The 12,500-nt window shown below is 44.6% G+C and overlaps 1 long non-coding RNA gene across 1 annotated transcript in view; it reads left to right on the top strand.

The window, feature by feature from the left end:
- The window catches only part of LOC116059783, a 113,798-nt gene that overhangs the window by 100,125 nt on the left and 1,173 nt on the right, over positions 1 to 12,500 (top strand). The window contains exon 3 of the long non-coding RNA XR_004895435.1: positions 7,681 to 7,769. This is a non-coding gene — a long non-coding RNA (uncharacterized LOC116059783). The remainder of the gene's footprint in view (positions 1 to 7,680; positions 7,770 to 12,500) is intronic.

Here is a 12,500-nt window from a genome sequence, read left to right as displayed (position 1 = left end):
ACTCGGTTTTGACGGTCCCTAGTTTGGACTCGGTCTTGACTGTCTCTCATTTGGACTCGGTCTTGACTGTCTCTAGTTTGGACTCGGTCTTGACTGTCTCTAGTTTGGACTCGGTCTTGACTGTCTCTCATTTGGACTCGATCTTGACTGTCTCTCATTTGGACGCGATCTTGACTGTCTCTAGTTTGGACTCAGTCTTGACTGTCTCTACTTTGGACTCTTGCTTGACTGTCTCTAGTTTGGACTCGGTCTTGACTGTCTCTAGTTTAGACTCGGTCTTGACTGTCTCTCATTTGGACTCGGTCTTGACTGTCTCTAGTTTGGACTCGGTCTTGACTGTCTCTCATTTGGACTCGGTCTTGAATGTCTCTAGTTTGGACTCGGTCTTGACTGTCTCTAATTTGGACTCGGTCTTGACTGTCTCTAGTTTGGACTCGGTCTTGACTGTCTCTAGTTTGGACTCGGTCTTGACTGTCTCTCATTTGGACTCGATCTTGACTGTCTCTCATTTGGACGCGATCTTGACTGTCTCTAGTTTGGACTCAGTCTTGACTGTCTCTACTTTGGACTCTTGCTTGACTGTCTCTAGTTTGGACTCGGTCTTGACTGTCTCTAGTTTAGACTCGGTCTTGACTGTCTCTCATTTGGACTCGGTCTTGACTGTCTCTCATTTGGACTCGGTCTTGAATGTCTCTAGTTTGGACTCGGTCTTGACTGTCTCTAGTTTGGACTTGGTCTTGACTGTCTCTAGTTTGGACTCGGTCTTGACTGTCTCTCATGTGGACTCGGTCTTGACTGTCTCTAGTTTGGAATCGGTCTTAACGGTCTCTCATTTGGACTCGATCTTGACTGTCTCTCATTTGGACTAGGTCTTGACTGTCTCTCGTTTGGACTCGGTCTTGATTGTCTCTCATTTGGACTCGGTTTTGACGGTCCCTAGTTTGGACTCGGTCTTGACTGTCTCTCATTTGGACTCGGTCTTGACTGTCTCTAGTTTGGACTCGGTCTTGACTGTCTCTAGTTTGGACTCGGTCTTGACTGTCTCTCATTTGGACTCGGTCTTGACTGTCTCTCATTTGGACGCGATCTTGACTGTCTCTAGTTTGGACTCGGTCTTGACTGTCTCTAGTTTGGACTCGGTCTTGACTGTCTCTAGTTTGGACTCGGTCTTGACTGTCTCTAGTTTGGACTCGGTCTTGACTGTCTCTAGTTTGGACTCGGTCTTGACTGTTTCTAGTTTGGACTCGGTCTTGACTGTCTCTAGTTTGGACTCGATCTTGACTGTCTCTCGTTTGGACTCGGTCTTGACTGTCTCTAGTTTGGACTCGGTCTTGACTGTCTCTCTTTTGGACTCGGTCTTGACTGTCTCTAGTTTGGACTCGGTCTTGACTGTTTCTAGTTTGGACTCGGTTTTGACTGTCTCTCTTTTGGACTCGGTCTTGACTGTCCCTAGTTTGGACTCGGTCTTGACTGTCTCTCTTTTGGACTCGGTCTTGACTGTCTCTAGTTTGGACTCGGTCTTGACTGTCTCTAGTTTGGACTCGGTCTTGACTGTCTCTCATGTGGACTCGGTCTTGACTGTCTCTAGTTTGGAATCGGTCTTAACGGTCTCTCATTTGGACTCGATCTTGACTGTCTCTCATTTGGACGCGATCTTGACTGTCTCTAGTTTGGACTCAGTCTTGACTGTCTCTACTTTGGACTCTTGCTTGACTGTCTCTAGTTTGGACTCGGTCTTGACTGTCTCTAGTTTAGACTCGGTCTTGACTGTCTCTCATTTGGACTCGGTCTTGACTGTCTCTAGTTTGGACTCGGTCTTGACTGTCTCTAGTTTGGACTCGGTCTTGACTGTCTCTAGTTTGGACTCGGTCTTGACTGTTTCTAGTTTGGACTCGGTCTTGACTGTCTCTAGTTTGGACTCGATCTTGACTGTCTCTCGTTTGGACTCGGTCTTGACTGTCTCTAGTTTGGACTCGGTCTTGACTGTCTCTCTTTTGGACTCGGTCTTGACTGTCTCTAGTTTGGACTCGGTCTTGACTGTTTCTAGTTTGGACTCGGTTTTGACTGTCTCTCTTTTGGACTCGGTCTTGACTGTCCCTAGTTTGGACTCGGTCTTGACTGTCTCTCTTTTGGACTCGGTGTTGACTGTCTCTAGTTTGGACTCGGTCTTGACTGTCTCTAGTTTGGACTCGGTCTTGACTGTCTCTCATGTGGACTCGGTCTTGACTGTCTCTAGTTTGGAATCGGTCTTAACGGTCTCTCATTTGGACTCGATCTTGACTGTCTCTCATTTGGACGCGATCTTGACTGTCTCTAGTTTGGACTCAGTCTTGACTGTCTCTACTTTGGACTCTTGCTTGACTGTCTCTAGTTTGGACTCGGTCTTGACTGTCTCTAGTTTAGACTCGGTCTTGACTGTCTCTCATTTGGACTCGGTCTTGACTGTCTCTAGTTTGGACTCGGTCTTGACTGTCTCTCATTTGGACTCGGTCTTGAATGTCTCTAGTTTGGACTCGGTCTTGACTGTCTCTCATTTGGACTCGGTCTTGACTGTCTCTAGTTTGGACTTGGTCTTGACTGTCTCTAGTTTGGACTCGGTCTTGACTGTCTCTCATGTGGACTCGGTCTTGACTCTCTAGTTTGGAATCGGTCTTAACGGTCTCTCATTTGGACTCGATCTTGACTGTCTCTCATTTGGACTCGGTCTTGACTGTCTCTCGTTTGGACTCGGTCTTGATTGTCTCTCGTTTGGACTCGGTTTTGACGGTCCCTAGTTTGGACTCGGTCTTGACTGTCTCTCATTTGGACTCGGTCTTGACTGTCTCTAGTTTGGACTCGGTCTTGACTGTCTCTAGTTTGGACTCGGTCTTGACTGTCTCTAGTTTGGACTCAGTCTTGACTGTCTCTAGTTTGGACTCGGTCTTGACTGTCTCTAGTTTGGACTCAGTCTTGACTGTCTCTAGTTTGGACTCGGTCTTGACTGTCTCTAGTTTGGACTCGGTCTTGACTGTCTCTAGTTTGGACTCGGTCTTGACTGTCTCTAGTTTGGACTTGGTCTTGACTGTCTCTAGTTTGGACTCGGTCTTGACTGTTTCTAGTTTGGACTCGGTCTTGACTGTCTCTAGTTTGGACTCGGTCGTGACTGTCTGTCATTTGGACTCGGTCTTGACTGTCTCTCTTTTGGACTCGGTCTTGACTGTCTCTCTTTTGGACTCGGTCTTGACTGTCTCTCATTTGGACTCGGTCTTGACTGTCTCTCATTTGGACTCGGTCTTGACTGTCTCTCTTTTGGACTCGGTCTTGACTGTCTCTCATTTGGACCCGGTCTCTGGACTAGTCCTGGTCTTGGACTCGACAAAGGTGGACTTGACTACAGCCCTGGTCAAACGTGTGTCTTTTATAAGTTGGATTGGCTTCATGAATCTTAAAGTGGGTCTGTGGACTATATTTCTATATATAATAATTAGCAGTTAAAGCTCTAATCTTCACCTAACTCTAACCTTGCTTTTATCTTTTATAAAGAAATGATCATTTGTTGGTTTTGTATATTACTTTATCCTCGGTAGATGAATATGTACGTCTGGACAAAAAAAGAAATTAAAATACTTGTAGTTGAATAACTATTTTCTGCCTATTAAAAAGGAACCTAACCAACATTTAATAATATTTCTGAGCCAAATCATGTCCTATTCATCGACATAAAGGCTTTGCTTTCAGCCAAATTACAAATTAAATGGACAGTGCCCTCTTTTATCAGGGGAATAAAAATCATTAAATGAATCTACAATAACTTCTGGTATTCACAGGAAAAAATCCACATCTTTGAAAGAGTATTCATCGTCGCACAAAGACATGATCTCCGCTTAAAAGATTACTTTTTTTAAACAGAGAAATGAACTCACAGGAAAGAAACATCACCCTGGCTCGGCTGCAGCGGTTTAATCCTTTAGGAAAGGATTATATTAGACTTTATTGATCCCAAATTGGGAAACTTCAGTGCTACAGCAGCAAACTTTTTTTTTTAAGTAATTTTTTTTATTGTTTTTTAAATTTTTTACATACTGATCAGACAAATACAATTGAACAAGAACAAAAACCGTGCTGCTGCTCTTTTCCGTAGGTCTATAGACGATGATTTGGCTTTTTTAATCCTTGCTGTAGAGAGCTCAAGCATGATTACATCTAGAAAATACGCCAACCACTGATTTAGATATATTTTATCATTTTCAGGTTCATAATTGTATTTAGAGGTTATATCAGAATAGGTTTACATGGTTTCATTTTCAAAAAACACCATATTTTTGTTGTACTGCACATTGCTGCAGCTCCTCTTTTCACCCTGTGTGTTGAGCTCTCTGTTTTAGCTACAGAGTGAGACCTCTCACTGCTGTAACATCTTTGTTGGGAGTCACACATGCTCAGTAGCTAGGTAAGGACTACTAGCCAGTCAGAAGCAGAGTATGAGGGCGTGTCCTGACAGTACCTAGGTAAGGACTACTAGCCAGTCAGAAGCAGAGTATGAGGGCATGTCCAGACAGTAACTAGGTAAGGACTACTAGCCAGTCAGAAGCAGAGTATGAGGGCGTGCCCTGACAGTACCTAGGTAAGGACTACTAACCAGTCAGAAGCAGAGTATGAGGGCGTGCCCTGACAGTAGCTAGGTAAGGACTACTAGCCAGTCAGAAGCAGAGTATGAGGGCGTGCCATGCTAGCAGCTAGGCGAGCATTATAACGTGTGTTCCAAAGTGACCACGTTTGTCTCTGAAGTAAAGGCTGGACTACAATAGAGCTGTTTGGAGCAGTTTGTGAACAGTCTTTTCTGTTGGAGATGGTAAGTCCCTTTGGGGTGGACTTTGGGCTTTTTCACTTTGACATGAACTATAACATGAACAAAAAATGTCAATATGTCAAGAAAAGTTTAGTTGTTTGAAATCATTCGACCATTATGTCAACTTGTCTTTTCAGATTTTGCCAACTTTAAATGTTTAGGCAGCATGGACACTTAACTTTAAGTTGAAACAACTAGTTTTTTTTTTGCCTGCCAGCAGCTGTTTGGACGGAGAGTAAACAGCAGTGAAAACCACACAGTTTGACGAAGCTCGTACACTCTCGTTATTGGCTGGTTCAGTGGGTCATGAGCGTGTTGCTCGTGATTCAGCGGACTCGAGGAAAGAATTCTTGGTTTTTGCACTCCCACATACTGTAAACACCCAGCCGTCTCATTGCATAAGACCTTCGACCGTTCATCTGGTTTCGATGAAAATTTTCCAACCTCAGAATATCTTCACCTGCCAGCTTTGAGATGTGCTTCCCCCCCCCCCGCCTTCTCTCTCTCTCTCTCTCTCTCTCTCTCTCTCTCTCTCTCTCTCTTTCTTGGAAACCAAGTAATCCTGAAATATGTGTGGTCTTATGAGTTTTAGATGATGCTACCGCAGGAATTTACTACTTCATTTCCAAGTTAAACAGTATTTTAGGAAGTTCTTTTGCTTCTGTAGAAACATGATGTTAATATCAGAGAATAAAAAAACTCTGTTTATTTTAAGTTAATTATAAATTATGACAAAATAAGTTCCTGAAAGGGATTCAAAAGTAGTACAAGAGCTTTATGATGCCAATGACAAACACAAAGAAACATAGTAAATAAACTCAGGTTATTCTCACAAACTATTCGTACTTATAGCTGAGCGGAGTTCGCTGCCCGGAGAAAGCGAATGTTCACGCCTCGGGACTATTTTAACCCAAACCACGATCTTTTTCCTAATCTCGGTGTCTAAACTTAACTGTCGTCGCCGCATGACTCTCACGTTTCGTCGGCTAAACTCAACTACCAACTGCCGCTGATACCAACTCCCGCTCAGTCAGAACTGAAGACGTCTCTCGGATGAGAGGCGAAACGTCTTCGAAGCCAACCCGTTCTCCCTCTGAAGTCGTAAAATACGGACGTTTGGACAGTGGCTGTCAGCGTGTGAAGCGACGAAAAAAGCGCCCTTCAGCGTGTTCGTGTAGCGTACCGGGGAGAGCAGCAGCTACACGGGGCTTAGAGAGTAGTAGGTAAGGGGGGAATTCCGCGTAGGGAGGTTGGTTGGGGTGGTGGATGGGTCAAACACAGGACTTTCACCCAGGAGACCGGCTTTCGTGTCCCGCTTGTCCTAAAGTCGCTTTCTTCTTTAACCGTCCCATTATTCCCGTGAGTCACGGAAGCATAAGTCCACCCACGAGCTTTTCCTAAACCCAACCGTTCCGTTCTTCCCACGAGTCGCTGAACCGTAAGCCCACCCACGAGCTTTTCCTTAACATAACTGTGTCAAAAGGGACGCCAATAGTCCCGACCAAGCGCGTTTACTTATAGCTCTAAAGGGACGGCAATAGTCCCGACCAAGCGCGTTTACTTATAGCGCTAAAGGGACGGCAATAGTCCCGACCAAGCGCGTTTACTTATAGCTCTAAAGGGACGGCAATAGTCCCGACCAAGCGCGTTTACTTATAGCTCTAAAGGGACGGCAATAGTCCCGACCAAGCGCGTTTACTTATAGCTATACTATAGACTTTTAGCGTCAATAACAACGACAAAGGCACCTGACCAAGCGTCCGTATTTTACGAGATGGGAGTGAGAACGTGTTGTCGAAGCAGCTTTAATCAAGTCCAGTTTTTTCATTTATCCAGTCATATGTTCAGTACTTCCCAACCACGCGTGTTTCCCTAAAACCTTGCTTTTTAAAACAATTCTGCACAAACAGCATGTATAAACAGGCGCGCCACTCGTCCGTGCGTGAGACAGTTTTCTTAAAGCAACGCTTTTCAAAACGGCAAGTCTATCCAAACCAGGGATGCACCGAATCCAGGATTCGGCTTCGGCCGAACATTGGGCTTTTTGACGGGGTTTCTGCCGAACCTTAGAATTTTTTCCACCCCAACCCTACGCTTGCACTACGCGCCATGGTCGACGTAATGACGGCGCCGTTGATTACGGGAAGGTGTTTACGTAGGTGGAGCGTTCAATGCAGTAGGCTGTGAGGAAGTGAAAATGGAACTGGTGAGCAGAAAAAGTGTAGTTTGGCAGAACTTTCAGTCAAAAGAAGGCCATTCAAGTCCAGCTACATGTTCAATTTGTTCAATGCCGATTTGTCTCGTGGTGGCGAGGACCCTAAACTATACACAACATCACCGCTGTTACAACATCCGAAAGAATACGAGTTGTGATGAAGGAATCTACAGACAGCAGCCAAAATGCAGCAACTTCAGGTACGGCAAAGGAAGGACAGTCACTGCTGAAAACTGGGAGTACGATTCAGTATTCGGTTTCGGATTCGGCAGAATCTTAACCAGTGGATTCGGTATTCAGCCGAACCCCAAAAATCTGGATTCGGTGCATCCCTAAGCCAAACCCAGCCCATACTTGGTGTTATGAATACAATACCTGAAGTGTAACGTTGTCTACATTGAAATAGTCTTTCTATTGATCAATAACTTGTTAGTGATGTTGGCTAACATCACAAAAACGTTGAAAAAGCAACAAAAACATAAAAAAAAAAAGCTTGAAAAATGGTGCAGTCAGTTATTGGTACCGAATTCCATGTACCGGTACCCAAATGGGTACAAAAGTTGACCAAAAAAAGTAGCTTAAAAGTTAAAAGTGAGTTGACTAAATGTAATTTTTTGTTATTGCCATGTCATTACAGACCTCTGACCTGGAATACAAATCAGATGCAGACCTTTGGGAGTGATTAGTTTGAGAACGCCTGTCGTAAAGGATTCAAGGTATCCCGAGGTGAGTAATTGATAACTGATTTTGTTTTGGGGCGGGGGGAGTGAAGTATTGCTTAAATGTGCTCTATGCAAGATATGATCTCTCTTTGACATCCGAGCGTGAGTGGACTGAGTGCTGTTGTGGTTCAACAACAGAGTTGTGACACTTCTCGGGAGAAATGATCCAGCTGATCGGGAATGGAAACTTAGATTCGTATCTATATTCAACATTTCTGATAATCTCCGTGGAGTTGAGTTGAGTAATAACTCTGTGAGTTGAGATGAGTTCACACCCGTTCACATTTCGCCGTCATTTAATCCATTGTTGATGTAAGAAATGTTTGTGTGGCTTTTCTTCGATTACTAAAACACAAGGGCGTAACTTTGGGTTTAACATTAGGGAGGTCCCAGGACATGTCTGCATGGATTCAGAAAAGTGACAAAAACATCGAAAAAATTGGTTAAAGGTCCTATGACATGCTTCTTTTTGGATGCTTTTATATAGGCCTTAGTGGTCCCCTAATACTGTATCTGAAGTCTCTTTTATATAGACCTTAGTGGTCCCCTAATACTGTATCTGAAGTCTCTTTTATATAGACCTTAGTGGTCCCCTAATACTGTATCTGAAGTCTCTTTTATATAGGCCTTAGTGGTCCCCTAATACTGTATCTGAAGTCTCTTTATATAGACCTTAGTGGTCCCCTAATACTGTATCTGAAGTCTCTTTTATATAGACCTTAATGGTCCCCTAATACTGTATCTGAAGTCTCTTTTATATAGACCTTAGTGGTCCCTAATACTGTATCTGAAGTCTCTTTCCTGAAATTCAGCCTTGGTGCAGAACAACAGCCAGTCCCACTAAACACAAGGACGTTGAGTTCTCCAGCTATGTAGGGAGGTCCCGGGAAATGCGTGCATGGATTGAGAAAAGTGTCAAAAACGTAGAAAGAAGCAACAAAAAAAACCTTCAGAAAGGCGGCTCAAAACGTTCAAAAAACAAATGTCGCAAAAACATTAAAAATGTGATAAAAACTTTCGGAAAAAGGATGGATTATTGGGGGGAATTATGCCTACGACTAAACACTTGTTTCGTAAGTGAAAACGTCTGTTGTTAGGAGTGTCCTTACATGGAAACTAAACAAGAGTGTATTCAGGACAAGAAAGTGAAAACATATTTTTTGATTTAAAGGCCAATGTTGAGCCTCCTTCGAGGATTTTCAAAGAGACTCTGTTGCTTTTCAAAGTCTTTGCTTGTTGAGGATGGATGAATGTCACAGTATGAGCAGGACACAGAAAAAAAACTTATTGAAAGTTTTGACTCGAATCGAATATTTGTTGGTAAAGTTATTTTTTATGAGAGGTTTATTCAGCTAATTCACTCGTGTAACATTCAGCGTCTCAGCATAAGAGCTTCAGGTACGTAAACCGGCAACTTTCGGAGTGACCTCGACATGCTTTTTAGATTCTGCTCCGATAGAAGAGACAACACCAAATACATTGTATTATACTAACTTAACTTTTGCTCCTAATTAAATCGCTATTTTCTCTCAAGTAATTTGTTTTCAGGGCCAGCAGCTATTCATTTGTTCCCCATTTTTCCTCGGGGCTTGATGTGACATTTCTGAACAAATTATTAGCGGTAGCATACAATTTAGTTTGTGAATAAGGGTTGGGGAAAGATGTTGCCGTGTTCCCGCGCGTCCTTGGCTTTTCTATGGACGTACTATTAGACAGTATTTCGGAGCCGCAAACCTGCTGTTAAAGCTGTTCGAAGTTAATCTAGTCACAAAGTAGGAGCACTTAGCATCACTGAATAACGACAGACTCCATCTGTGTTACTTATCGAACGTCTTAAACCTTCTTTCTTGCTCTTCTCACACTTTTTCTCAATTTCCACGTGTCCTGTCTCATGATAAGAGTTGTATCTTTCAGATACATGTACGGTAGTTGAGGTAAAAAGTTCAGTTGAATCAGTTAAACTGTATCAACGTGACAACGGAAGTACAGAAGTACTGAGCGCTCGTCGGTCGACAGCAGCAATGCTGTATGCAAGGTACAGATTTCTGCCTAGATCACATAGAAACAGTATTTCGTAAATGGGGATTGGTTGTGTTATAAATGTAGCCTTCTCTTTGGATACAGACAGTAATGTGAGAAAAGTTTTAGTATTTTTTCTTTTTTTTTTTTGACGGGACCTCATTAAGCTCATAGAAATAAAATGGATGGAAAGGCCATTGAACTGTTTCCTGTGGTAATTTGATTGGTACACAACAAAATGGTGATTGTTGTTAGTTGTCATAGTGACAATAGTGGGTCAGCGGACCGCTAACGTTAGACCCAGCGGCAGTGGGTCAGCGGACCGCTAACGTTAGACCCAGCGGCAGTGGGTCAGCGGACCGCTAACGTTAGACCCAGCGGCAGTGGGTCAGCGGACAGCTAACGTTAGACCCAGCAGCAGTGGGTCAGCCGACCGCTAACGTTAGACCCAGCGGCAGTGGGTCAGCGGACAGCTAACGTTAGACCCAGCGGCAGTGGGTCAGCCGACCGCTAACGTTAGACCCAGCGGCAGTGGGTCAGCGGACAGCTAACGTTAGACCCAGCGGCAGTGGGTCAGCGGACCGCTAACGTTAGACCCAGCGGCAGTGGGTCAGCGGACCGCTAACGTTAGACCCAGCGGCAGTGGGTCAGCGGACCGCTAACGTTAGACCCAGCGGCAGTGGGTCAGCGGACCGCTAACGTTAGACCCAGCGGCAGTGGGTCAGCGGACCACTAACGTTAGACCCAGCGGCAGTGGGTCAGCCGACCGCTAACGTTAGACCCAGCGGCAGTGGGTCAGCCGACCGCTAACGTTAGACCCAGCGGCAGTGGGTCAGCGGACCGCTAACGTTAGACCCAGCGGCAGTGGGTCAGCGGACCGCTAACGTTAGACCCAGCGGCAGTGGGTCAGCGGACCGCTAACGTTAGACCCAGCGGCAGTGGGTCAGCGGACCGCTAACGTTAGACCCAGCGGCAGTGGGTCAGCGGACAGCTAACGTTAGACCCAGCGGCCAAAGATTCTAGAGCATAGCGATTCTTTGTTGCAAAGATTATTTGGTAACAGCACCAGTGATGGTGTAAAATAAAGAATCTTTGGTGCACGTGATTAACGTGATGAACACAATTATAACGTGTTATGCTGTCTTTAACAAGTAAAGGTGCCTCACAGTTAACGTTGTTTTCCTGGGACGGTAGTAGAAAAAAAGTTAGTCTTGAGTCTGAAGAAAGGGAATTTTGGCGAAAAAGACACAGGCCCGAAGGCCGAGATGTCTGTCTCCAATTACTCTAATTCCTGCGTATTCGTTGATAGGACTTTTGGATACCAAAACTCAAGGATTGAGTCTGAGACGAAGAATTCAAGTTAAGCAAAGTTTAATTGCAGAGTCCTGCAGTTAAAGTGGCCACAGTGGCTCATTTTCAGGTTCATAATTGTGTTTAGAGGTTGTACCAGAATAGGTTTACATAGTTTAATTTTCAAAAAACACCATATTTTTGTTGTACTGCACATTGCTGCAGCTCCTCTTTTCACCCTGTGTTCAGGTCTCTATTTTAGCTACAGAGTGAGACCTCTCACTGCTGTAACATCTTTGTTGGGATTAGCACATGCCCAGTAGCTAGGTAAGGCTCACAATTGCTAGCTAGCTGTTTCTCCAACTGCAGTCAGTACAAGGCAGGATTAGCCGGGGACTTCTTCTAAACGAGGGCGCACTTCCAACTTTGCGTGGAATACCTGCAGAACAGGGACATGTTAGTAGTTCTTTTGTAGATTATGGTGAACTAGTGTGTGTTGTAGCAGTGTTTTGCCATTCAGAATGAGGGGGCTAGCCCTCGTTTCAGCTAGTGACGTAGAAAGAACAGATTTTGAACAGCTCACCTGGAGACTGAAGGCAGGACACATTCAGAAACCGTATCTCACTCTAAACAGCATGGATGTTTGTTTTTTCCAAGTTTGTATGCGTGTGGAAGCACCGGAGACACAAAATAACTCCCCAAATCCCAGAAAAAGTGTTTTTTTTTCATAATATGGGCACGTTAAGTTACAAAACACATGTGGGTTCACAAAAGACACTAAGTATCCCTAACTTCAGACATGAAAGTACGGAGCTCAGGATAACAAAGTCTCCGTCAAGTTGTGAGCCCCGTTCTGCAATACCCCTCAACCGTTATCCTTTTCCTTGATGGGTGTGTCATCCCCCTGTCTCCGGGCAGATTCTCCTGTTGCCACACACACACACACACACACACACACACACGCACTCACAGGTTTGGGTCCTCTGTCTGGTGCAACTTCCTCTTCTTATTTTCGTAACCTTTAAACAATTCACTTTTCTGCAGCCTGGTCGCACAGAATTTTGTGAAATGATCACGAATTGTTAACAGCGCATTACGTGGTGGTGGCACGGAATGTGTGAAAAATCCGTGTGGCCACCACGGAAAACAATGCCAATGTAAAGTCAATGAGAAGATGACGTAGCATGAAGAGCGACTACGGTAGCGAGTACTATGTAAGGCCGAAGTTCAGCGTAAGGAGGATGGGTCAAAGACAGGACCTTCACCCAGGAGACCGGGGATCATGTCCCGCATGTCAAGTTTCCTAAAGTCACTTTCTTCTTTTCCGTCCCGTAGTTCCCACGTGTCACAGAACCGTAAGCCCACCCACGACATTTTCCTTAACTTAAGGGGCCGTGCTTATTTAACGAAATTCTTCCGTGGGCCC

Source organism: Sander lucioperca, chromosome 16, assembly GCF_008315115.2.
Source record: "Sander lucioperca isolate FBNREF2018 chromosome 16, SLUC_FBN_1.2, whole genome shotgun sequence".
Lineage (NCBI taxonomy): Eukaryota > Metazoa > Chordata > Actinopteri > Perciformes > Percidae > Sander > Sander lucioperca.
This window is presented reverse-complemented; position numbering and strand designations above follow the sequence as displayed.